The sequence below is a fragment of the Ammospiza caudacuta genome, chromosome 4, assembly GCF_027887145.1.
Source record: "Ammospiza caudacuta isolate bAmmCau1 chromosome 4, bAmmCau1.pri, whole genome shotgun sequence".
Lineage (NCBI taxonomy): Eukaryota > Metazoa > Chordata > Aves > Passeriformes > Passerellidae > Ammospiza > Ammospiza caudacuta.
The window spans coordinates 42,366,270-42,389,621 of NC_080596.1; positions in this window are offsets into that span (position 1 = coordinate 42,366,270).

Here is a 23,352-nt window from a genome sequence, read left to right on the forward strand (position 1 = left end):
GCTCATTTCCTCACAGCCTATTTTTTGAAGACACTCAAAGTCCCCATTTTCTGGTTTTTTTCAGGTTTTTTGCAGTTGCATTTCATTTGATCCTATCTCCTTTCCAGGATGTTTGTAAGCCTTTCTTTTGGGCTTCGCAAGATTTCATTTCCTTTTGGGAAGGGAAAAGGAATCTTGCGATTTCAATGGGGACCAAGAGAGGAATCTTTGGTGCATGTCCCTGCACCTGATGGCATGCCATGCCTTTTGATGGCTTGGACTTTGGGAAAGATGTTTTTCTCTTTTTTGTATTTTTTTTATGTATCCATGCCATGTTCCTCATATCTTCCCTCTAAGTTGTGTCTTCCTTTTTGACTTTTCCCTCTGATTTAGAATCGTCTGTGAGCTGAATTTTGGCAGAGTTTGGTCCTTTGCACTGCACCTGATATAATCCCGGGCCATTTACTTCTAGTCACCAAATTTCCCAAATTTTCTTTTTTTCTCCTCCAATTGCAATTCCTTTGATGGTATCTCCATTCCGGAGTGTTTGCAAGTCCTTCTTTTCTGTTTTGGCCTTCAGTGGGGATCCATTTTGGGCAAGCTTTGCTGCATGTGCCTGCACTTGATGGCATATGGCCTGCCTGCATTTTGATGGCTTTGACTTTGGGAAAGATTTTTCCTGGTTTGTTATTTTTCTTTTTTTAAGTATCCATGCCATGTCCCTCATCTCTTCCCCTCCAAGTTGTGTCTTCCTCCTTGACTTTTCCCCATGCTTTTGCAAGATCCGTGAGCTTAGTTTTGGTCCTTTGCAATGCAGCTCATTTCCTCACAGCCTATTTTTTGAAGACACTCAGAGTCCCCAATTTCTGGTTTTTTTCAGGTTTTTTGCAGTTGCATTTCATTTGATCCTATCTCCTTTCCAGAGTGTTTGTAAGCCTTTCTTTTGGGCTTCGCAGGATTTCCTTTCCCTTTCCGAAAGGAAATTTCATTTCCTTTTGGGAAGGGAAAAGGAATCTTGCGATTTCAATGGGGACCAAGAGAGGAATCTTTGGTGCATGTCCCTGCACCTGATGGCATGCCATGCCTATTGATGGCTTGGACTTTGGGAAACATTTTTCCTGGTTTGTTATTTTTTTTTTTTTAAGTATCCATGCCATGTCCCTCATCTCTTCCCCTCCAAGTTGTGTCTTCCTCCTTGACTTTTCCCCATGCTTTTGCAAGATCTGTGAGCTTAGTTTTGGTCCTTTGCAATGCAGCTCATTTCCTCACAGCCTATTTTTTGAAGACACTCAAAGTCCCCATTTTCTGGTTTTTTTCAGGTTTTTTGCAGTTGCATTTCATTTGATCCTATCTCCTTTCCAGGATGTTTGTAAGCCTTTCTTTTGGGCTTCGCAAGATTTCATTTCCTTTCGGGAAGGGAAAAGGAATCTTGCGATTTCAATGGGGACCAAGAGAGGAATCTTTCGTGCATGTCCCTGCACCTGATGGCATGCCATGCCTTTTGATGGCTTGGACTTTGGGAAAGATTTTTTTCTCTTTTTTGTATTTTTTTTATGTATCCATGCCATGTTCCTCATATCTTCCCTCTAAGTTGTGTCTTCCTTTTTGACTTTTCCCTCTGATTTAGAAACATCTGTGAGCTGAATTTTGGCAGAGTTTGGTCCTTTGCGCTGCACCTGATATAATCCCGGGCCATTTACTTCTAGTCACCAAATTTCCCAAATTTTCTTTTTTTCTCCTCCAATTGCAATTCCTTTGATGGTATCTCCATTCCGGAGTGTTTGCAAGTCCTTCTTTTCTGTTTTGGCCTTCAGTGGGGATCCATTTTGGGCAAGCTTTGCTGCATGTGCCTGCACTTGATGGCATATGGCCTGCCTGCATTTTGATGGCTTTGACTTTGGGAAACATTTTTCTGGTTATTTTTTTTTTTTTTTTTAAGTATCCATGCCATGTCCCTCATCTCTTCCCCTCCAAGTTGTGTCTTCCTCCTTGACTTTTTCCCCATGCTTTTGCATGATCCGTGAGCTTAGTTTTGGTCCTTTGCAATGCAGCTCATTTCCTCACAGCCTATTTTTTGAAGACACTCAGAGTCCCCAATTTCTGGTTTTTTTCAGGTTTTTTGCAGTTGCATTTCATTTGATCCTATCTCCTTTCCAGAGTGTTTGTAAGCCTTTCTTTTGGGCTTCGCAAGATTCCTTTTCCCTTCCCGAAAGGAAATTTCATTTCCTTTTGGGAAGGGATAAGGAATCTTGCGATTTCAATGGGGACCAAGAGAGGAATCTTTGGTGCATGTCCCTGCACCTGATGGCATGCCATGCCTTTTGATGGCTTGGACTTTGGGAAAGATTTTTTTCTTTTTTTTGTATTTTTTTCATGTATCCATGCCATGTTCCTCATATCTTCCCCCTAAGTTGTGTCTTCCTTTTTGACTTTTCCCTCTGATTTAGAATCGTCTGTGAGCTGAATTTTGGCAGAGTTTGGTCCTTTGCACTGCACCTGATATAATCCCGGGCCATTTACTTCTAGTCACCAAATTTCCCAAATTTTCTTTTTTTCTCCTCCAATTGCAATTCCTTTGATGGTATCTCCATTCCGGAGTGTTTGCAAGTCCTTCTTTTCTGTTTTGGCCTTCAGTGGGGATCCATTTTGGGCAAGCTTTGCTGCATGTGCCTGCACTTGATGGCATATGGCCTGCCTGCATTTTGATGGCTTTGACTTTGGGAAACATTTTTCCTGGTTTGTTATTTTTCTTTTTTAAGTATCCATGCCATGTCCCTCATCTCTTCCCCTCCAAGTTGTGTCTTCCTCCTTGACTTTTTCCCCATGCTTTTGCAAGATCCGTGAGCTTAGTTTTGGTCCTTTGCAATGCAGCTCATTTCCTCACAGCCTATTTTTTGAAGACACTCAGAGTCCCCAATTTCTGGTTTTTTTCAGGTTTTTTGCAGTTGCATTTCATTTGATCCTATCTCCTTTCCAGAGTGTTTGTAAGCCTTTCTTTTGGGCTTCGCAGGATTTCATTTCCCTTTCCGAAAGGAAATTTCATTTCCTTTTGGGAAGGGAAAAGGAATCTTGCGATTTCAATGGGGACCAAGAGAGGAATCTTTGGTGCATGTCCCTGCACCTGATGGCATGCCATGCCTTTTGATGGCTTGGACTTTGGGAAAGATTTTTTTCTCTTTTTTGTATTTTTTTTATGTATCCATGCCATGTTCCTCATATCTTCCCCCTAAGTTGTGTCTTCCTTTTTGACTTTTCCCTCTGATTTAGAATCGTCTGTGAGCTGAATTTTGGCAGAGTTTGGTCCTTTGCACTGCACCTGATATAATCCCGGGCCATTTACTTCTAGTCACCAAATTTCCCAAATTTTCTTTTTTTCTCCTCCAATTGCAATTCCTTTGATGGTATCTCCATTCCGGAGTGTTTGCAAGTCCTTCTTTTCTGTTTTGGCCTTCAGTGGGGATCCATTTTGGGCAAGCTTTGCTGCATGTGCCTGCACTTGATGGCATATGGCCTGCCTGCATTTTGATGGCTTTGACTTTGGGAAACATTTTTCCTGGTTTGTTATTTTTCTTTTTTTAAGTATCCATGCCATGTCCCTCATCTCTTCCCCTCCAAGTTGTGTCTTCCTCCTTGACTTTTTCCCCATGCTTTTGCAAGATCCGTGAGCTTAGTTTTGGTCCTTTGCAATGCAGCTCATTTCCTCACAGCCTATTTTTTGAAGACACTCAAAGTCCCCAATTTCTGTTTTTTTTCAGGTTTTTTGCAGTTGCATTTCATTTGATCCTATCTCCTTTCCAGAGTGTTTGTAAGCCTTTCTTTTGGGCTTCGCAAGATTCCTTTCCCTTCCCAAAAGGAAATTTCATTTCCTTTTGGGAAGGGAAAAGGAATCTTGCGATTTCAATGGGGACCAAGAGAGGAATCTTTGGTGCATGTCCCTGCACCTGATGGCATGCCATGCCTTTTGATGGCTTGGACTTTGGGAAAGATTTTTTTCTTTTTTTTGTATTTTTTTAATGTATCCATGCCATGTTCCTCATATCTTCCCCCTAAGTTGTGTCTTCCTTTTTGACTTTTCCCTCTGATTTAGAATCGTCTGTGAGCTGAATTTTGGCAGAGTTTGGTCCTTTGCACTGCACCTGATATAATCCCGGGCCATTTACTTCTAGTCACCAAATTTCCCAAATTTTCTTTTTTTCTCCTCCAATTGCAATTCCTTTGATGGTATCTCCATTCCGGAGTGTTTGCAAGTCCTTCTTTTCTGTTTTGGCCTTCAGTGGGGATCCATTTTGGGCAAGCTTTGCTGCATGTGCCTGCACTTGATGGCATATGGCCTGCCTGCATTTTGATGGCTTTGACTTTGGGAAACATTTTTCCTGGTTTGTTATTTTTCTTTTTTTAAGTATCCATGCCATGTCCCTCATCTCTTCCCCTCCAAGTTGTGTCTTCCTCCTTGACTTTTCCCCATGCTTTTGCAAGATCCGTGAGCTTAGTTTTGGTCCTTTGCAATGCAGCTCATTTCCTCACAGCCTATTTTTTGAAGACACTCAGAGTCCCCAATTTCTGGTTTTTTTTAGTTTTTTGCAGTTGCATTTCATTTGATCCTATCTCCTTTCCAGAGTGTTTGTAAGCCTTTCTTTTGGGCTTCGCAGGATTTCCTTTCCCTTTCCGAAAGGAAATTTCATTTCCTTTTGGGAAGGGAAAAGGAATCTTGCGATTTCAATGGGGACCAAGAGAGGAATCTTTGGTGCATGTCCCTGCACCTGATGGCATGCCATGCCTATTGATGGCTTGGACTTTGGGAAACATTTTTCCTGGTTTGTTATTTTTTTTTTTTTAAGTATCCATGCCATGTCCCTCATCTCTTCCCCTCCAAGTTGTGTCTTCCTCCTTGACTTTTTCCCCATGCTTTTGCAAGATCTGTGAGCTTAGTTTTGGTCCTTTGCAATGCAGCTCATTTCCTCACAGCCTATTTTTTGAAGACACTCAAAGTCCCCATTTTCTGGTTTTTTTCAGGTTTTTTGCAGTTGCATTTCATTTGATCCTATCTCCTTTCCAGGATGTTTGTAAGCCTTTCTTTTGGGCTTCGCAAGATTTCATTTCCTTTTGGGAAGGGAAAAGGAATCTTGCGATTTCAATGGGGACCAAGAGAGGAATCTTTGGTGCATGTCCCTGCACCTGATGGCATGCCATGCCTTTTGATGGCTTGGACTTTGGGAAAGATGTTTTTCTCTTTTTTGTATTTTTTTTATGTATCCATGCCATGTTCCTCATATCTTCCCTCTAAGTTGTGTCTTCCTTTTTGACTTTTCCCTCTGATTTAGAATCGTCTGTGAGCTGAATTTTGGCAGAGTTTGGTCCTTTGCACTGCACCTGATATAATCCCGGGCCATTTACTTCTAGTCACCAAATTTCCCAAATTTTCTTTTTTTCTCCTCCAATTGCAATTCCTTTGATGGTATCTCCATTCCGGAGTGTTTGCAAGTCCTTCTTTTCTGTTTTGGCCTTCAGTGGGGATCCATTTTGGGCAAGCTTTGCTGCATGTGCCTGCACTTGATGGCATATGGCCTGCCTGCATTTTGATGGCTTTGACTTTGGGAAAGATTTTTCCTGGTTTGTTATTTTTCTTTTTTTAAGTATCCATGCCATGTCCCTCATCTCTTCCCCTCCAAGTTGTGTCTTCCTCCTTGACTTTTCCCCATGCTTTTGCAAGATCCGTGAGCTTAGTTTTGGTCCTTTGCAATGCAGCTCATTTCCTCACAGCCTATTTTTTGAAGACACTCAGAGTCCCCAATTTCTGGTTTTTTTCAGGTTTTTTGCAGTTGCATTTCATTTGATCCTATCTCCTTTCCAGAGTGTTTGTAAGCCTTTCTTTTGGGCTTCGCAGGATTTCCTTTCCCTTTCCGAAAGGAAATTTCATTTCCTTTTGGGAAGGGAAAAGGAATCTTGCGATTTCAATGGGGACCAAGAGAGGAATCTTTGGTGCATGTCCCTGCACCTGATGGCATGCCATGCCTATTGATGGCTTGGACTTTGGGAAACATTTTTCCTGGTTTGTTATTTTTTTTTTTTTAAGTATCCATGCCATGTCCCTCATCTCTTCCCCTCCAAGTTGTGTCTTCCTCCTTGACTTTTCCCCATGCTTTTGCAAGATCTGTGAGCTTAGTTTTGGTCCTTTGCAATGCAGCTCATTTCCTCACAGCCTATTTTTTGAAGACACTCAAAGTCCCCATTTTCTGGTTTTTTTCAGGTTTTTTGCAGTTGCATTTCATTTGATCCTATCTCCTTTCCAGGATGTTTGTAAGCCTTTCTTTTGGGCTTCGCAAGATTTCATTTCCTTTCGGGAAGGGAAAAGGAATCTTGCGATTTCAATGGGGACCAAGAGAGGAATCTTTCGTGCATGTCCCTGCACCTGATGGCATGCCATGCCTTTTGATGGCTTGGACTTTGGGAAAGATTTTTTTCTCTTTTTTGTATTTTTTTTATGTATCCATGCCATGTTCCTCATATCTTCCCTCTAAGTTGTGTCTTCCTTTTTGACTTTTCCCTCTGATTTAGAAACATCTGTGAGCTGAATTTTGGCAGAGTTTGGTCCTTTGCGCTGCACCTGATATAATCCCGGGCCATTTACTTCTAGTCACCAAATTTCCCAAATTTTCTTTTTTTCTCCTCCAATTGCAATTCCTTTGATGGTATCTCCATTCCGGAGTGTTTGCAAGTCCTTCTTTTCTGTTTTGGCCTTCAGTGGGGATCCATTTTGGGCAAGCTTTGCTGCATGTGCCTGCACTTGATGGCATATGGCCTGCCTGCATTTTGATGGCTTTGACTTTGGGAAACATTTTTCTGGTTATTTTTTTTTTTTTTTTTAAGTATCCATGCCATGTCCCTCATCTCTTCCCCTCCAAGTTGTGTCTTCCTCCTTGACTTTTTCCCCATGCTTTTGCATGATCCGTGAGCTTAGTTTTGGTCCTTTGCAATGCAGCTCATTTCCTCACAGCCTATTTTTTGAAGACACTCAGAGTCCCCAATTTCTGGTTTTTTTCAGGTTTTTTGCAGTTGCATTTCATTTGATCCTATCTCCTTTCCAGAGTGTTTGTAAGCCTTTCTTTTGGGCTTCGCAAGATTCCTTTTCCCTTCCCGAAAGGAAATTTCATTTCCTTTTGGGAAGGGATAAGGAATCTTGCGATTTCAATGGGGACCAAGAGAGGAATCTTTGGTGCATGTCCCTGCACCTGATGGCATGCCATGCCTTTTGATGGCTTGGACTTTGGGAAAGATTTTTTTCTTTTTTTTGTATTTTTTTCATGTATCCATGCCATGTTCCTCATATCTTCCCCCTAAGTTGTGTCTTCCTTTTTGACTTTTCCCTCTGATTTAGAATCGTCTGTGAGCTGAATTTTGGCAGAGTTTGGTCCTTTGCACTGCACCTGATATAATCCCGGGCCATTTACTTCTAGTCACCAAATTTCCCAAATTTTCTTTTTTTCTCCTCCAATTGCAATTCCTTTGATGGTATCTCCATTCCGGAGTGTTTGCAAGTCCTTCTTTTCTGTTTTGGCCTTCAGTGGGGATCCATTTTGGGCAAGCTTTGCTGCATGTGCCTGCACTTGATGGCATATGGCCTGCCTGCATTTTGATGGCTTTGACTTTGGGAAACATTTTTCCTGGTTTGTTATTTTTCTTTTTTAAGTATCCATGCCATGTCCCTCATCTCTTCCCCTCCAAGTTGTGTCTTCCTCCTTGACTTTTTCCCCATGCTTTTGCAAGATCCGTGAGCTTAGTTTTGGTCCTTTGCAATGCAGCTCATTTCCTCACAGCCTATTTTTTGAAGACACTCAGAGTCCCCAATTTCTGGTTTTTTTCAGGTTTTTTGCAGTTGCATTTCATTTGATCCTATCTCCTTTCCAGAGTGTTTGTAAGCCTTTCTTTTGGGCTTCGCAGGATTTCATTTCCCTTTCCGAAAGGAAATTTCATTTCCTTTTGGGAAGGGAAAAGGAATCTTGCGATTTCAATGGGGACCAAGAGAGGAATCTTTGGTGCATGTCCCTGCACCTGATGGCATGCCATGCCTTTTGATGGCTTGGACTTTGGGAAAGATTTTTTTCTCTTTTTTGTATTTTTTTTATGTATCCATGCCATGTTCCTCATATCTTCCCCCTAAGTTGTGTCTTCCTTTTTGACTTTTCCCTCTGATTTAGAATCGTCTGTGAGCTGAATTTTGGCAGAGTTTGGTCCTTTGCACTGCACCTGATATAATCCCGGGCCATTTACTTCTAGTCACCAAATTTCCCAAATTTTCTTTTTTTCTCCTCCAATTGCAATTCCTTTGATGGTATCTCCATTCCGGAGTGTTTGCAAGTCCTTCTTTTCTGTTTTGGCCTTCAGTGGGGATCCATTTTGGGCAAGCTTTGCTGCATGTGCCTGCACTTGATGGCATATGGCCTGCCTGCATTTTGATGGCTTTGACTTTGGGAAACATTTTTCCTGGTTTGTTATTTTTCTTTTTTTAAGTATCCATGCCATGTCCCTCATCTCTTCCCCTCCAAGTTGTGTCTTCCTCCTTGACTTTTTCCCCATGCTTTTGCAAGATCCGTGAGCTTAGTTTTGGTCCTTTGCAATGCAGCTCATTTCCTCACAGCCTATTTTTTGAAGACACTCAAAGTCCCCAATTTCTGTTTTTTTTCAGGTTTTTTGCAGTTGCATTTCATTTGATCCTATCTCCTTTCCAGAGTGTTTGTAAGCCTTTCTTTTGGGCTTCGCAAGATTCCTTTCCCTTCCCAAAAGGAAATTTCATTTCCTTTTGGGAAGGGAAAAGGAATCTTGCGATTTCAATGGGGACCAAGAGAGGAATCTTTGGTGCATGTCCCTGCACCTGATGGCATGCCATGCCTTTTGATGGCTTGGACTTTGGGAAAGATTTTTTTCTTTTTTTTGTATTTTTTTAATGTATCCATGCCATGTTCCTCATATCTTCCCCCTAAGTTGTGTCTTCCTTTTTGACTTTTCCCTCTGATTTAGAATCGTCTGTGAGCTGAATTTTGGCAGAGTTTGGTCCTTTGCACTGCACCTGATATAATCCCGGGCCATTTACTTCTAGTCACCAAATTTCCCAAATTTTCTTTTTTTCTCCTCCAATTGCAATTCCTTTGATGGTATCTCCATTCCGGAGTGTTTGCAAGTCCTTCTTTTCTGTTTTGGCCTTCAGTGGGGATCCATTTTGGGCAAGCTTTGCTGCATGTGCCTGCACTTGATGGCATATGGCCTGCCTGCATTTTGATGGCTTTGACTTTGGGAAACATTTTTCCTGGTTTGTTATTTTTCTTTTTTTAAGTATCCATGCCATGTCCCTCATCTCTTCCCCTCCAAGTTGTGTCTTCCTCCTTGACTTTTCCCCATGCTTTTGCAAGATCCGTGAGCTTAGTTTTGGTCCTTTGCAATGCAGCTCATTTCCTCACAGCCTATTTTTTGAAGACACTCAGAGTCCCCAATTTCTGGTTTTTTTTAGTTTTTTGCAGTTGCATTTCATTTGATCCTATCTCCTTTCCAGAGTGTTTGTAAGCCTTTCTTTTGGGCTTCGCAGGATTTCCTTTCCCTTTCCGAAAGGAAATTTCATTTCCTTTTGGGAAGGGAAAAGGAATCTTGCGATTTCAATGGGGACCAAGAGAGGAATCTTTGGTGCATGTCCCTGCACCTGATGGCATGCCATGCCTTTTGATGGCTTTGAATTTGGGAAACATTTTTCCTGGTTTGTTATTTTTTTTTTTTTAAGTATCCATGCCATGTCCCTCATCTCTTCCCCTCCAAGTTGTGTCTTCCTCCTTGACTTTTTCCCCATGCTTTTGCAAGATCTGTGAGCTTAGTTTTGGTCCTTTGCAATGCAGCTCATTTCCTCTCAGCCTATTTTTTGAAGAGAGTCAGAGTCCCCAATTTCTGTTTTTTTTTCAGGTTTTTTGCAGTTGCATTTCATTTGATCCTATCTCCTTTCCAGAGTGTTTGTAAGCCTTTCTTTTGGGCTTCGCAGGATTTCCTTTCCCTTTCCGAAAGGAAATTTCATTTCCTTTTGGGAAGGGAAAAGGAATCTTGCGATTTCAATGGGGACCAAGAGAGGAATCTTTGGTGCATGTCCCTGCACCTGATGGCATGCCATGCCTTTTGATGGCTTTGACTTTGGGAAACATTTTTCCTGGTCTGTTATTTTTTTTTTTTTAAGTATCCATGCCATGTCCCTCATCTCTTCCCCTCCAAGTTGTGTCTTCCTCCTTGACTTTTCCCCATGCTTTTGCAAGATCTGTGAGCTTAGTTTTGGTCCTTTGCAATGCAGCTCATTTCCTCACAGCCTATTTTTTGAAGACACTCAAAGTCCCCATTTTCTGGTTTTTTTCAGGTTTTTTGCAGTTGCATTTCATTTGATCCTATCTCCTTTCCAGGATGTTTGTAAGCCTTTCTTTTGGGCTTCGCAAGATTTCATTTCCTTTTGGGAAGGGAAAAGGAATCTTGCGATTTCAATGGGGACCAAGAGAGGAATCTTTGGTGCATGTCCCTGCACCTGATGGCGTGCCATGCCTTTTGATGGCTTGGACTTTGGGAAAGATTTTTTTCTCTTTTTTGTATTTTTTTTATGTATCCATGCCATGTTCCTCATATCTTCCCCCTAAGTTTTGTCTTCCTTTTTGACTTTTCCCTCTGATTTAGAAACATCTGTGAGCTGAATTTTGGCAGAGTTTGGTCCTTTGCGCTGCACCTGATATAATCCCGGGCCATTTACTTCTAGTCACCAAATTTCCCAAATTTTCTTTTTTTCTCCTCCAATTGCAATTCCTTTGATGGTATCTCCATTCCGGAGTGTTTGCAAGTCCTTCTTTTCTGTTTTGGCCTTCAGTGGGGATCCATTTTGGGCAAGCTTTGCTGCATGTGCCTGCACTTGATGGCATATGGCCTGCCTGCATTTTGATGGCTTTGACTTTGGGAAAGATTTTTCTGGTTTTTTTTTTTTTTTTTTTTTAAGTGTCCATGCCATGTCCCTCATCTCTTCCCCTCCAAGTTGTGTCTTCCTCCTTGACTTTTTCCCCATGCTTTTGCAAGATCCGTGAGCTTAGTTTTGGTCCTTTGCAATGCAGCTCATTTCCTCACAGCCTATTTTTTGAAGACACTCAAAGTCTCCATTTTCTGTTTTTTTTCAGGTTTTTTGCAGTTGCATTTCATTTGATCCTATCTCCTTTCCAGAGTGTTTGTAAGCCTTTCTTTTGGGCTTCGCAAGATTCCTTTTCCCTTCCCGAAAGGAAATTTCATTTCCTTTTGGGAAGGGATAAGGAATCTTGCGATTTCAATGGGGACCAAGAGAGGAATCTTTGGTGCATGTCCCTGCACCTGATGGCATGCCATGCCTTTTGATGGCTTGGACTTTGGGAAAGATTTTTTTCTTTTTTTTGTATTTTTTTAATGTATCCATGCCATGTTCCTCATATCTTCCCCCTAAGTTGTGTCTTCCTTTTTGACTTTTCCCTCTGATTTAGAATCGTCTGTGAGCTGAATTTTGGCAGAGTTTGGTCCTTTGCACTGCACCTGATATAATCCCGGGCCATTTACTTCTAGTCACCAAATTTCCCAAATTTTCATTTTTTCTCCTCCAATTGCAATTCCTTTGATGGTATCTCCATTCCGGAGTGTTTGCAAGTCCTTCTTTTCTGTTTTGGCCTTCAGTGGGGATCCATTTTGGGCAAGCTTTGCTGCATGTGCCTGCACTTGATGGCATATGGCCTGCCTGCATTTTGATGGCTTTGACTTTGGGAAAGATTTTTCTGGTTATTTTTTTTTTTTTTTTTAAGTATCCATGCCATGTCCCTCATCTCTTCCCCTCCATGTTGTGTCTTCCTCCTTGACTTTTTCCCCATGCTTTTGCAAGATCCGTGAGCTTAGTTTTGGTCCTTTGCAATGCAGCTCATTTCCTCACAGCCTATTTTTTGAAGACACTCAAAGTCCCCAATTTCTGGTTTTTTTCAGGTTTTTTGCAGTTGCATTTCATTTGATCCTATCTCCTTTCCAGAGTGTTTGTAAGCCTTTCTTTTGGGCTTCGCAAGATTCCTTTCCCTTCCCAAAAGGAAATTTCATTTCCTTTTGGGAAGGGAAAACGAATCTTGCGATTTCAATGGGGACCAAGAGAGGAATCTTTGGTGCATGTCCCTGCACCTGATGGCATGCCATGCCTTTTGATGGCTTGGACTTTGGGAAAGATTTTTTTCTCTTTTTTGTATTTTTTTTATGTATCCATGCCATGTTCCTCATATCTTCCCCCTAAGTTGTGTCTTCCTTTTTGACTTTTCCCTCTGATTTAGAATCGTCTGTGAGCTGAATTTTGGCAGAGTTTGGTCCTTTGCACTGCACCTGATATAATCCCGGGCCATTTACTTCTAGTCACCAAATTTCCCAAATTTTCTTTTTTTCTCCTCCAATTGCAATTCCTTTGATGGTATCTCCATTCCGGAGTGTTTGCAAGTCCTTCTTTTCTGTTTTGGCCTTCAGTGGGGATCCATTTTGGGCAAGCTTTGCTGCATGTGCCTGCACTTGATGGCATATGGCCTGCCTGCATTTTGATGGCTTTGACTTTGGGAAAGATTTTTCTGGTTATTTTTTTTTTTTTTTTTAAGTATCCATGCCATGTCCCTCATCTCTTCCCCTCCAAGTTGTGTCTTCCTCCTTGACTTTTTCCCCATGCTTTTGCAAGATCCGTGAGCTTAGTTTTGGTCCTTTGCAATGCAGCTCATTTCCTCACAGCCTATTTTTTGAAGACACTCAAAGTCTCCATTTTCTGGTTTTTTTCAGGTTTTTTGCAGTTGCATTTCATTTGATCCTATCTCCTTTCCAGAGTGTTTGTAAGCCTTTCTTTTGGGCTTCGCAAGATTCCTTTTCCCTTCCCGAAAGGAAATTTCATTTCCTTTTGGGAAGGGATAAGGAATCTTGCGATTTCAATGGGGACCAAGAGAGGAATCTTTGGTGCATGTCCCTGCACCTGATGGCATGCCATGCCTTTTGATGGCTTGGACTTTGGGAAAGATTTTTTTCTTTTTTTTGTATTTTTTTAATGTATCCATGCCATGTTCCTCATATCTTCCCCCTAAGTTGTGTCTTCCTTTTTGACTTTTCCCTCTGATTTAGAATCGTCTGTGAGCTGAATTTTGGCAGAGTTTGGTCCTTTGCACTGCACCTGATATAATCCCGGGCCATTTACTTCTAGTCACCAAATTTCCCAAATTTTCTTTTTTTCTCCTCCAATTGCAATTCCTTTGATGGTATCTGCATTCCGGAGTGTTTGCAAGTCCTTCTTTTCTGTTTTGGCCTTCAGTGGGGATCCATTTTGGGCAAGCTTTGCTGCATGTGCCTGCACTTGATGGCATATGGCCTGCCTGCATTTTGATGGCTTTGACTTTGGGAAACATTTTTCCTGGTTTGTTATTTTTTTTTTTTTTAAGTATCCATGCCATGTCCCTCATCTCTTCCCCTCCAAGTTGTGTCTTCCTCCTTGACTTTTTCCCCATGCTTTTGCAAGATTCGTGAGCTTAGTTTTGGTCCTTTGCAATGCAGCTCATTTCCTCACAGCCTATTTTTTGAAGACACTCAGAGTCCCCAATTTCTGTTTTTTTTCAGGTTTTTTGCAGTTGCATTTCATTTGATCCTATCTCCTTTCCAGAGTGTTTGTAAGCCTTTCTTTTGGGCTTCGCAGGATTTCCTTTCCTTTTCCGAAAGGAAATTTCATTTCCTTTTGGGAAGGGAAAAGGAATCTTGCGATTTCAATGGGGACCAAGAGAGGAATCTTTGGTGCATGTCCCTGCACCTGATGGCATGCCATGCCTTTTGATGGCTTGGACTTTGGGAAAGATTTTTTTCTCTTTTTTGTATTTTTTTTATGTATCCATGCCATGTTCCTCATATCTTCCCTCTAAGTTGTGTCTTCCTTTTTGACTTTTCCCTCTGATTTAGAATCGTCTGTGAGCTGAATTTTGGCAGAGTTTGGTCCTTTGCGCTGCACCTGATATAATCCCGGGCCATTTACTTCTAGTCACCAAATTTCCCAAATTTTCTTTTTTTCTCCTCCAATTGCAATTCCTTTGATGGTATCTCCATTCCGGAGTGTTTGCAAGTCCTTCTTTTCTGTTTTGGCCTTCAGTGGGGATCCATTTTGGGCAAGCTTTGCTGCATGTGCCTGCACTTGATGGCATATGGCCTGCCTGCATTTTGATGGCTTTGACTTTGGGAAACATTTTTCCTGGTTTGTTATTTTTCTTTTTTTAAGTATCCATGCCATGTCCCTCATCTCTTCCCCTCCAAGTTGTGTCTTCCTCCTTGACTTTTCCCCATGCTTTTGCAAGATCTGTGAGCTTAGTTTTGGTCCTTTGCAATGCAGCTCATTTCCTCACAGCCTATTTTTTGAAGACACTCAGAGTCCCCAATTTCTGGTTTTTTTCAGGTTTTTTGCAGTTGCATTTCATTTGATCCTATCTCCTTTTCAGGATGTTTGTAAGCCTTTCTTTTGGGCTTCGCAAGATTTCATTTCCTTTTGGGAAGGGAAAAGGAATCTTGCGATTTCAATGGGGACCAAGAGAGGAATCTTTGGTGCATGTCCCTGCACCTGATGGCATGCCATGCCTTTTGATGGCTTGGACTTTGGGAAAGATTTTTTTCTCTTTTTTGTATTTTTTTTATGTATCCATGCCATGTTCCTCATATCTTCCCTCTAAGTTGTGTCTTCCTTTTTGACTTTTCCCTCTGATTTAGAAACATCTGTGAGCTGAATTTTGGCAGAGTTTGGTCCTTTGCGCTGCACCTGATATAATCCCGGGCCATTTACTTCTAGTCACCAAATTTCCCAAATTTTCTTTTTTTCTCCTCCAATTGCAATTCCTTTGATGGTATCTCCATTCCGGAGTGTTTGCAAGTCCTTCTTTTCTGTTTTGGCCTTCAGTGGGGATCCATTTTGGGCAAGCTTTGCTGCATGTGCCTGCACTTGATGGCATATGGCCTGCCTGCATTTTGATGGCTTTGACTTTGGGAAAGATTTTTCTGGTTATTTTTTTTTTTTTTTTTAAGTATCCATGCCATGTCCCTCATCTCTTCCCCTCCAAGTTGTGTCTTCCTCCTTGACTTTTTCCCCATGCTTTTGCAAGATCCGTGAGCTTAGTTTTGGTCCTTTGCAATGCAGCTCATTTCCTCACAGCCTATTTTTTGAAGACACTCAGAGTCCCCAATTTCTGTTTTTTTTCAGGTTTTTTGCAGTTGCATTTCATTTGATCCTATCTCCTTTCCAGAGTGTTTGTAAGCCTTTCTTTTGGGCTTCGCAAGATTCCTTTTCCCTTCCCGAAAGGAAATTTCATTTCCTTTTGGGAAGGGATAAGGAATCTTGCGATTTCAATGGGGACCAAGAGAGGAATCTTTGGTGCATGTCCCTGCACCTGATGGCATGCCATGCCTTTTGATGGCTTGGACTTTGGGAAAGATTTTTTTCTTTTTTTTGTATTTTTTTAATGTATCCATGCCATGTTCCTCATATCTTCCCCCTAAGTTGTGTCTTCCTTTTTGACTTTTCCCTCTGATTTAGAATCGTCTGTGAGCTGAATTTTGGCAGAGTTTGGTCCTTTGCACTGCACCTGATATAATCCCGGGCCATTTACTTCTAGTCACCAAATTTCCCAAATTTTCTTTTTTTCTCCTCCAATTGCAATTCCTTTGATGGTATCTCCATTCCGGAGTGTTTGCAAGTCCTTCTTTTCTGTTTTGGCCTTCAGTGGGGATCCATTTTGGGCAAGCTTTGCTGCATGTGCCTGCACTTGATGGCATATGGCCTGCCTGCATTTTGATGGCTTTGACTTTGGGAAACATTTTTCCTGGTTTGTTATTTTTCTTTTTTTAAGTATCCATGCCATGTCCCTCATCTCTTCCCCTCCAAGTTGTGTCTTCCTCCTTGACTTTTTCCCCATGCTTTTGCAAGATCCGTGAGCTTAGTTTTGGTCCTTTGCAATGCAGCTCATTTCCTCACAGCCTATTTTTTGAAGACACTCAAAGTCCCCAATTTCTGTTTTTTTTCAGGTTTTTTGCAGTTGCATTTCATTTGATCCTATCTCCTTTCCAGAGTGTTTGTAAGCCTTTCTTTTGGGCTTCGCAAGATTCCTTTCCCTTCCCAAAAGGAAATTTCATTTCCTTTTGGAAAGGGAAAAGGAATCTTGCGATTTCAATGGGGACCAAGAGAGGAATCTTTGGTGCATGTCCCTGCACCTGATGGCATGCCATGCCTTTTGATGGCTTGGACTTTGGGAAAGATTTTTTTCTCTTTTTTGTATTTTTTTTATGTATCCATGCCATGTTCCTCATATCTTCCCTCTAATTTGTGTCTTCTTTTTTGACTTTTCCCTCTGATTTAGAAACATCTGTGAGCTGAATTTTGGCAGAGTTTGGTCCTTTGCGCTGCACCTGATATAATCCCGGGCCATTTACTTCTAGTCACCAAATTTCCCAAATTTTCTTTTTTTCTCCTCCAATTGCAATTCCTTTGATGGTATCTCTATTCCGGAGTGTTTGCAAGTCCTTCTTTTCTGTTTTGGCCTTCAGTGGGGATCCATTTTGGGCAAGCTTTGCTGCATGTGCCTGCACTTGATGGCATATGGCCTGCCTGCATTTTGATGGCTTTGACTTTGGGAAAGATTTTTCTGGTTTTTTTTTTTTTTTTTTTTAAGTATCCATGCCATGTCCCTCATCTCTTCCCCTCCAAGTTGTGTCTTCCTCCTTGACTTTTTCCCCATGCTTTTGCAAGATTCGTGAGCTTAGTTTTGGTCCTTTGCAATGCAGCTCATTTCCTCACAGCCTATTTTTTGAAGACACTCAGAGTCCCCAATTTCTGTTTTTTTTCAGGTTTTTTGCAGTTGCATTTCATTTGATCCTATCTCCTTTCCAGAGTGTTTGTAAGCCTTTCTTTTGGGCTTCGCAGGATTTCCTTTCCTTTTCCGAAAGGAAATTTCATTTCCTTTTGGGAAGGGAAAAGGAATCTTGCGATTTCAATGGGGACCAAGAGAGGAATCTTTGGTGCATGTCCCTGCACCTGATGGCATGCCATGCCTTTTGATGGCTTGGACTTTGGGAAAGATTTTTTTCTCTTTTTTGTATTTTTTTTATGTATCCATGCCATGTTCCTCATATCTTCCCTCTAAGTTGTGTCTTCCTTTTTGACTTTTCCCTCTGATTTAGAATCGTCTGTGAGCTGAATTTTGGCAGAGTTTGGTCCTTTGCGCTGCACCTGATATAATCCCGGGCCATTTACTTCTAGTCACCAAATTTCCCAAATTTTCTTTTTTTCTCCTCCAATTGCAATTCCTTTGATGGTATCTCCATTCCGGAGTGTTTGCAAGTCCTTCTTTTCTGTTTTGGCCTTCAGTGGGGATCCATTTTGGGCAAGCTTTGCTGCATGTGCCTGCACTTGATGGCATATGGCCTGCCTGCATTTTGATGGCTTTGACTTTGGGAAACATTTTTCCTGGTTTGTTATTTTTCTTTTTTTAAGTATCCATGCCATGTCCCTCATCTCTTCCCCTCCAAGTTGTGTCTTCCTCCTTGACTTTTCCCCATGCTTTTGCAAGATCCGTGAGCTTAGTTTTGGTCCTTTGCAATGCAGCTCATTTCCTCACAGCCTATTTTTTGAAGACACTCAGAGTCCCCAATTTCTGGTTTTTTTCAGGTTTTTTGCAGTTGCATTTCATTTGATCCTATCTCCTTTCCAGAGTGTTTGTAAGCCTTTCTTTTGGGCTTCGCAGGATTTCCTTTCCCTTTCCGAAAGGAAATTTCATTTCCTTTTGGGAAGGGAAAAGGAATCTTGCGATTTCAATGGGGACCAAGAGAGGAATCTTTGGTGCATGTCCCTGCCCCTGATGGCATGCCATGCCTATTGATGGCTTGGACTTTGGGAAACATTTTTCCTGGTTTGTTATTTTTTTTTTTTTAAGTATCCATGCCATGTCCCTCATCTCTTCCCCTCCAAGTTGTGTCTTCCTCCTTGACTTTTCCCCATGCTTTTGCAAGATCTGTGAGCTTAGTTTTGGTCCTTTGCAATGCAGCTCATTTCCTCACAGCCTATTTTTTGAAGACACTCAAAGTCCCCATTTTCTGGTTTTTTTCAGGTTTTTTGCAGTTGCATTTCATTTGATCCTATCTCCTTTCCAGGATGTTTGTAAGCCTTTCTTTTGGGCTTCGCAAGATTTCATTTCCTTTTGGGAAGGGAAAAGGAATCTTGCGATTTCAATGGGGACCAAGAGAGGAATCTTTGGTGCATGTCCCTGCACCTGATGGCATGCCATGCCTTTTGATGGCTTGGACTTTGGGAAAGATTTTTTTCTCTTTTTTGTATTTTTTTTATGTATCCATGCCATGTTCCTCATATCTTCCCTCTAAGTTGTGTCTTCCTTTTTGACTTTTCCCTCTGATTTAGAAACATCTGTGAGCTGAATTTTGGCAGAGTTTGGTCCTTTGCGCTGCACCTGATATAATCCCGGGCCATTTACTTCTAGTCACCAAATTTCCCAAATTTTCTTTTTTTCTCCTCCAATTGCAATTCCTTTGATGGTATCTCCATTCCGGAGTGTTTGCAAGTCCTTCTTTTCTGTTTTGGCCTTCAGTGGGGATCCATTTTGGGCAAGCTTTGCTGCATGTGCCTGCACTTGATGGCATATGGCCTGCCTGCATTTTGATGGCTTTGACTTTGGGAAAGATTTTTCTGGTTATTTTTTTTTTTTTTTTTAAGTATCCATGCCATGTCCCTCATCTCTTCCCCTCCAAGTTGTGTCTTCCTCCTTGACTTTTTCCCCATGCTTTTGCAAGATCCGTGAGCTTAGTTTTGGTCCTTTGCAATGCAGCTCATTTCCTCACAGCCTATTTTTTGAAGACACTCAGAGTCCCCAATTTCTGGTTTTTTTCAGGTTTTTTGCAGTTGCATTTCATTTGATCCTATCTCCTTTCCAGAGTGTTTGTAAGCCTTTCTTTTGGGCTTCGCAAGATTCCTTTTCCCTTCCCGAAAGGAAATTTCATTTCCTTTTGGGAAGGGATAAGGAATCTTGCGATTTCAATGGGGACCAAGAGAGGAATCTTTGGTGCATGTCCCTGCACCTGATGGCATGCCATGCCTTTTGATGGCTTGGACTTTGGGAAAGATTTTTTTCTTTTTTTTGTATTTTTTTAATGTATCCATGCCATGTTCCTCATATCTTCCCCCTAAGTTGTGTCTTCCTTTTTGACTTTTCCCTCTGATTTAGAATCGTCTGTGAGCTGAATTTTGGCAGAGTTTGGTCCTTTGCACTGCACCTGATATAATCCCGGGCCATTTACTTCTAGTCACCAAATTTCCCAAATTTTCTTTTTTTCTCCTCCAATTGCAATTCCTTTGATGGTATCTCCATTCCGGAGTGTTTGCAAGTCCTTCTTTTCTGTTTTGGCCTTCAGTGGGGATCCATTTTGGGCAAGCTTTGCTGCATGTGCCTGCACTTGATGGCATATGGCCTGCCTGCATTTTGATGGCTTTGACTTTGGGAAACATTTTTCCTGGTTTGTTATTTTTCTTTTTTTAAGTATCCATGCCATGTCCCTCATCTCTTCCCCTCCAAGTTGTGTCTTCCTCCTTGACTTTTTCCCCATGCTTTTGCAAGATCCGTGAGCTTAGTTTTGGTCCTTTGCAATGCAGCTCATTTCCTCACAGCCTATTTTTTGAAGACACTCAAAGTCCCCAATTTCTGTTTTTTTTCAGGTTTTTTGCAGTTGCATTTCATTTGATCCTATCTCCTTTCCAGAGTGTTTGTAAGCCTTTCTTTTGGGCTTCGCAAGATTCCTTTCCCTTCCCAAAAGGAAATTTCATTTCCTTTTGGGAAGGGATAAGGAATCTTGCGATTTCAATGGGGACCAAGAGAGGAATCTTTGGTGCATGTCCCTGCACCTGATGGCATGCCATGCCTTTTGATGGCTTGGACTTTGGGAAAGATGTTTTTCTCTTTTTTGTATTTTTTTTATGTATCCATGCCATGTTCCTCATATCTTCCCCCTAAGTTGTGTCTTCCTCCTTGACTTTTCCCCATGCTTTTGCAAGATCCGTGAGCTTAGTTTTGGTCCTTTGCAATGCAGCTCATTTCCTCACAGCCTATTTTTTGAAGACACTCAGAGTCCCAAATTTCTGGTTTTTTTCAGGTTTTTTGCAGTTGCATTTCATTTGATCCTATCTCCTTTCCAGAGTGTTTGTAAGCCTTTCTTTTGGGCTTCGCAGGATTTCCTTTCCCTTTCCGAAAGGAAATTTCATTTCCTTTTGGGAAGGGAAAAGGAATCTTGCGATTTCAATGGGGACCAAGAGAGGAATCTTTGGTGCATGTCCCTGCCCCTGATGGCATGCCATGCCTATTGATGGCTTGGACTTTGGGAAACATTTTTCCTGGTTTGTTATTTTTTTTTTTTTAAGTATCCATGCCATGTCCCTCATCTCTTCCCCTCCAAGTTGTGTCTTCCTCCTTGACTTTTCCCCATGCTTTTGCAAGATCTGTGAGCTTAGTTTTGGTCCTTTGCAATGCAGCTCATTTCCTCACAGCCTATTTTTTGAAGACACTCAAAGTCCCCATTTTCTGGTTTTTTTCAGGTTTTTTGCAGTTGCATTTCATTTGATCCTATCTCCTTTCCAGGATGTTTGTAAGCCTTTCTTTTGGGCTTCGCAAGATTTCATTTCCTTTTGGGAAGGGAAAAGGAATCTTGCGATTTCAATGGGGACCAAGAGAGGAATCTTTGGTGCATGTCCCTGCACCTGATGGCATGCCATGCCTTTTGATGGCTTGGACTTTGGGAAAGATTTTTTTCTCTTTTTTGTATTTTTTTTATGTATCCATGCCATGTTCCTCATATCTTCCCCCTAAGTTGTGTCTTCCTTTTTGACTTTTCCCTCTGATTTAGAATCGTCTGTGAGCTGAATTTTGGCAGAGTTTGGTCCTTTGCACTGCACCTGATATAATCCCGGGCCATTTACTTCTAGTCACCAAATTTCCCAAATTTTCTTTTTTTCTCCTCCAATTGCAATTCCTTTGATGGTATCTCCATTCCGGAGTGTTTGCAAGTCCTTCTTTTCTGTTTTGGCCTTCAGTGGGGATCCATTTTGGGCAAGCTTTGCTGCATGTGCCTGCACTTGATGGCATATGGCCTGCCTGCATTTTGATGGCTTTGACTTTGGGAAAGATTTTTCTGGTTATTTTTTTTTTTTTTTTTAAGTATCCATGCCATGTCCCTCATCTCTTCCCCTCCAAGTTGTGTCTTCCTCCTTGACTTTTTCCCCATGCTTTTGCAAGATCCGTGAGCTTAGTTTTGGTCCTTTGCAATGCAGCTCATTTCCTCACAGCCTATTTTTTGAAGACACTCAGAGTCCCCAATTTCTGGTTTTTTTCAGGTTTTTTGCAGTTGCATTTCATTTGATCCTATCTCCTTTCCAGAGTGTTTGTAAGCCTTTCTTTTGGGCTTCGCAAGATTCCTTTTCCCTTCCCGAAAGGAAATTTCATTTCCTTTTGGGAAGGGATAAGGAATCTTGCGATTTCAATGGGGACCAAGAGAGGAATCTTTGGTGCATGTCCCTGCACCTGATGGCATGCCATGCCTTTTGATGGCTTGGACTTTGGGAAAGATTTTTTTCTTTTTTTTGTATTTTTTTAATGTATCCATGCCATGTTCCTCATATCTTCCCCCTAAGTTGTGTCTTCCTTTTTGACTTTTCCCTCTGATTTAGAATCGTCTGTGAGCTGAATTTTGGCAGAGTTTGGTCCTTTGCACTGCACCTGATATAATCCCGGGCCATTTACTTCTAGTCACCAAATTTCCCAAATTTTCTTTTTTTCTCCTCCAATTGCAATTCCTTTGATGGTATCTCTATTCCGGAGTGTTTGCAAGTCCTTCTTTTCTGTTTTGGCCTTCAGTGGGGATCCATTTTGGGCAAGCTTTGCTGCATGTGCCTGCACTTGATGGCATATGGCCTGCCTGCATTTTGATGGCTTTGACTTTGGGAAAGATTTTTCTGGTTATTTTTTTTTTTTTTTTTAAGTATCCATGCCATGTCCCTCATCTCTTCCCCTCCAAGTTGTGTCTTCCTCCTTGACTTTTTCCCCATGCTTTTGCAAGATCCGTGAGCTTAGTTTTGGTCCTTTGCAATGCAGCTCATTTCCTCACAGCCTATTTTTTGAAGACACTCAAAGTCTCCATTTTCTGGTTTTTTTCAGGTTTTTTGCAGTTGCATTTCATTTGATCCTATCTCCTTTCCAGAGTGTTTGTAAGCCTTTCTTTTGGGCTTCGCAAGATTCCTTTTCCCTTCCCGAAAGGAAATTTCATTTCCTTTTGGGAAGGGATAAGGAATCTTGCGATTTCAATGGGGACCAAGAGAGGAATCTTTGGTGCATGTCCCTGCACCTGATGGCATGCCATGCCTTTTGATGGCTTGGACTTTGGGAAAGATGTTTTTCTCTTTTTTGTATTTTTTTTATGTATCCATGCCATGTTCCTCATATCTTCCCCCTAAGTTGTGTCTTCCTCCTTGACTTTTCCCCATGCTTTTGCAAGATCCGTGAGCTTAGTTTTGGTCCTTTGCAATGCAGCTCATTTCCTCACAGCCTATTTTTTGAAGACACTCAGAGTCCCAAATTTCTGGTTTTTTTCAGGTTTTTTGCAGTTGCATTTCATTTGATCCTATCTCCTTTCCAGAGTGTTTGTAAGCCTTTCTTTTGGGCTTCGCAGGATTTCCTTTCCCTTTCCGAAAGGAAATTTCATTTCCTTTTGGGAAGGGAAAAGGAATCTTGCGATTTCAATGGGGACCAAGAGAGGAATCTTTGGTGCATGTCCCTGCCCCTGATGGCATGCCATGCCTATTGATGGCTTGGACTTTGGGAAACATTTTTCCTGGTTTGTTATTTTTTTTTTTTTAAGTATCCATGCCATGTCCCTCATCTCTTCCCCTCCAAGTTGTGTCTTCCTCCTTGACTTTTCCCCATGCTTTTGCAAGATCTGTGAGCTTAGTTTTGGTCCTTTGCAATGCAGCTCATTTCCTCACAGCCTATTTTTTGAAGACACTCAAAGTCCCCATTTTCTGGTTTTTTTCAGGTTTTTTGCAGTTGCATTTCATTTGATCCTATCTCCTTTCCAGGATGTTTGTAAGCCTTTCTTTTGGGCTTCGCAAGATTTCATTTCCTTTTGGGAAGGGAAAAGGAATCTTGCGATTTCAATGGGGACCAAGAGAGGAATCTTTGGTGCATGTCCCTGCACCTGATGGCATGCCATGCCTTTTGATGGCTTGGACTTTGGGAAAGATTTTTTTCTCTTTTTTGTATTTTTTTTATGTATCCA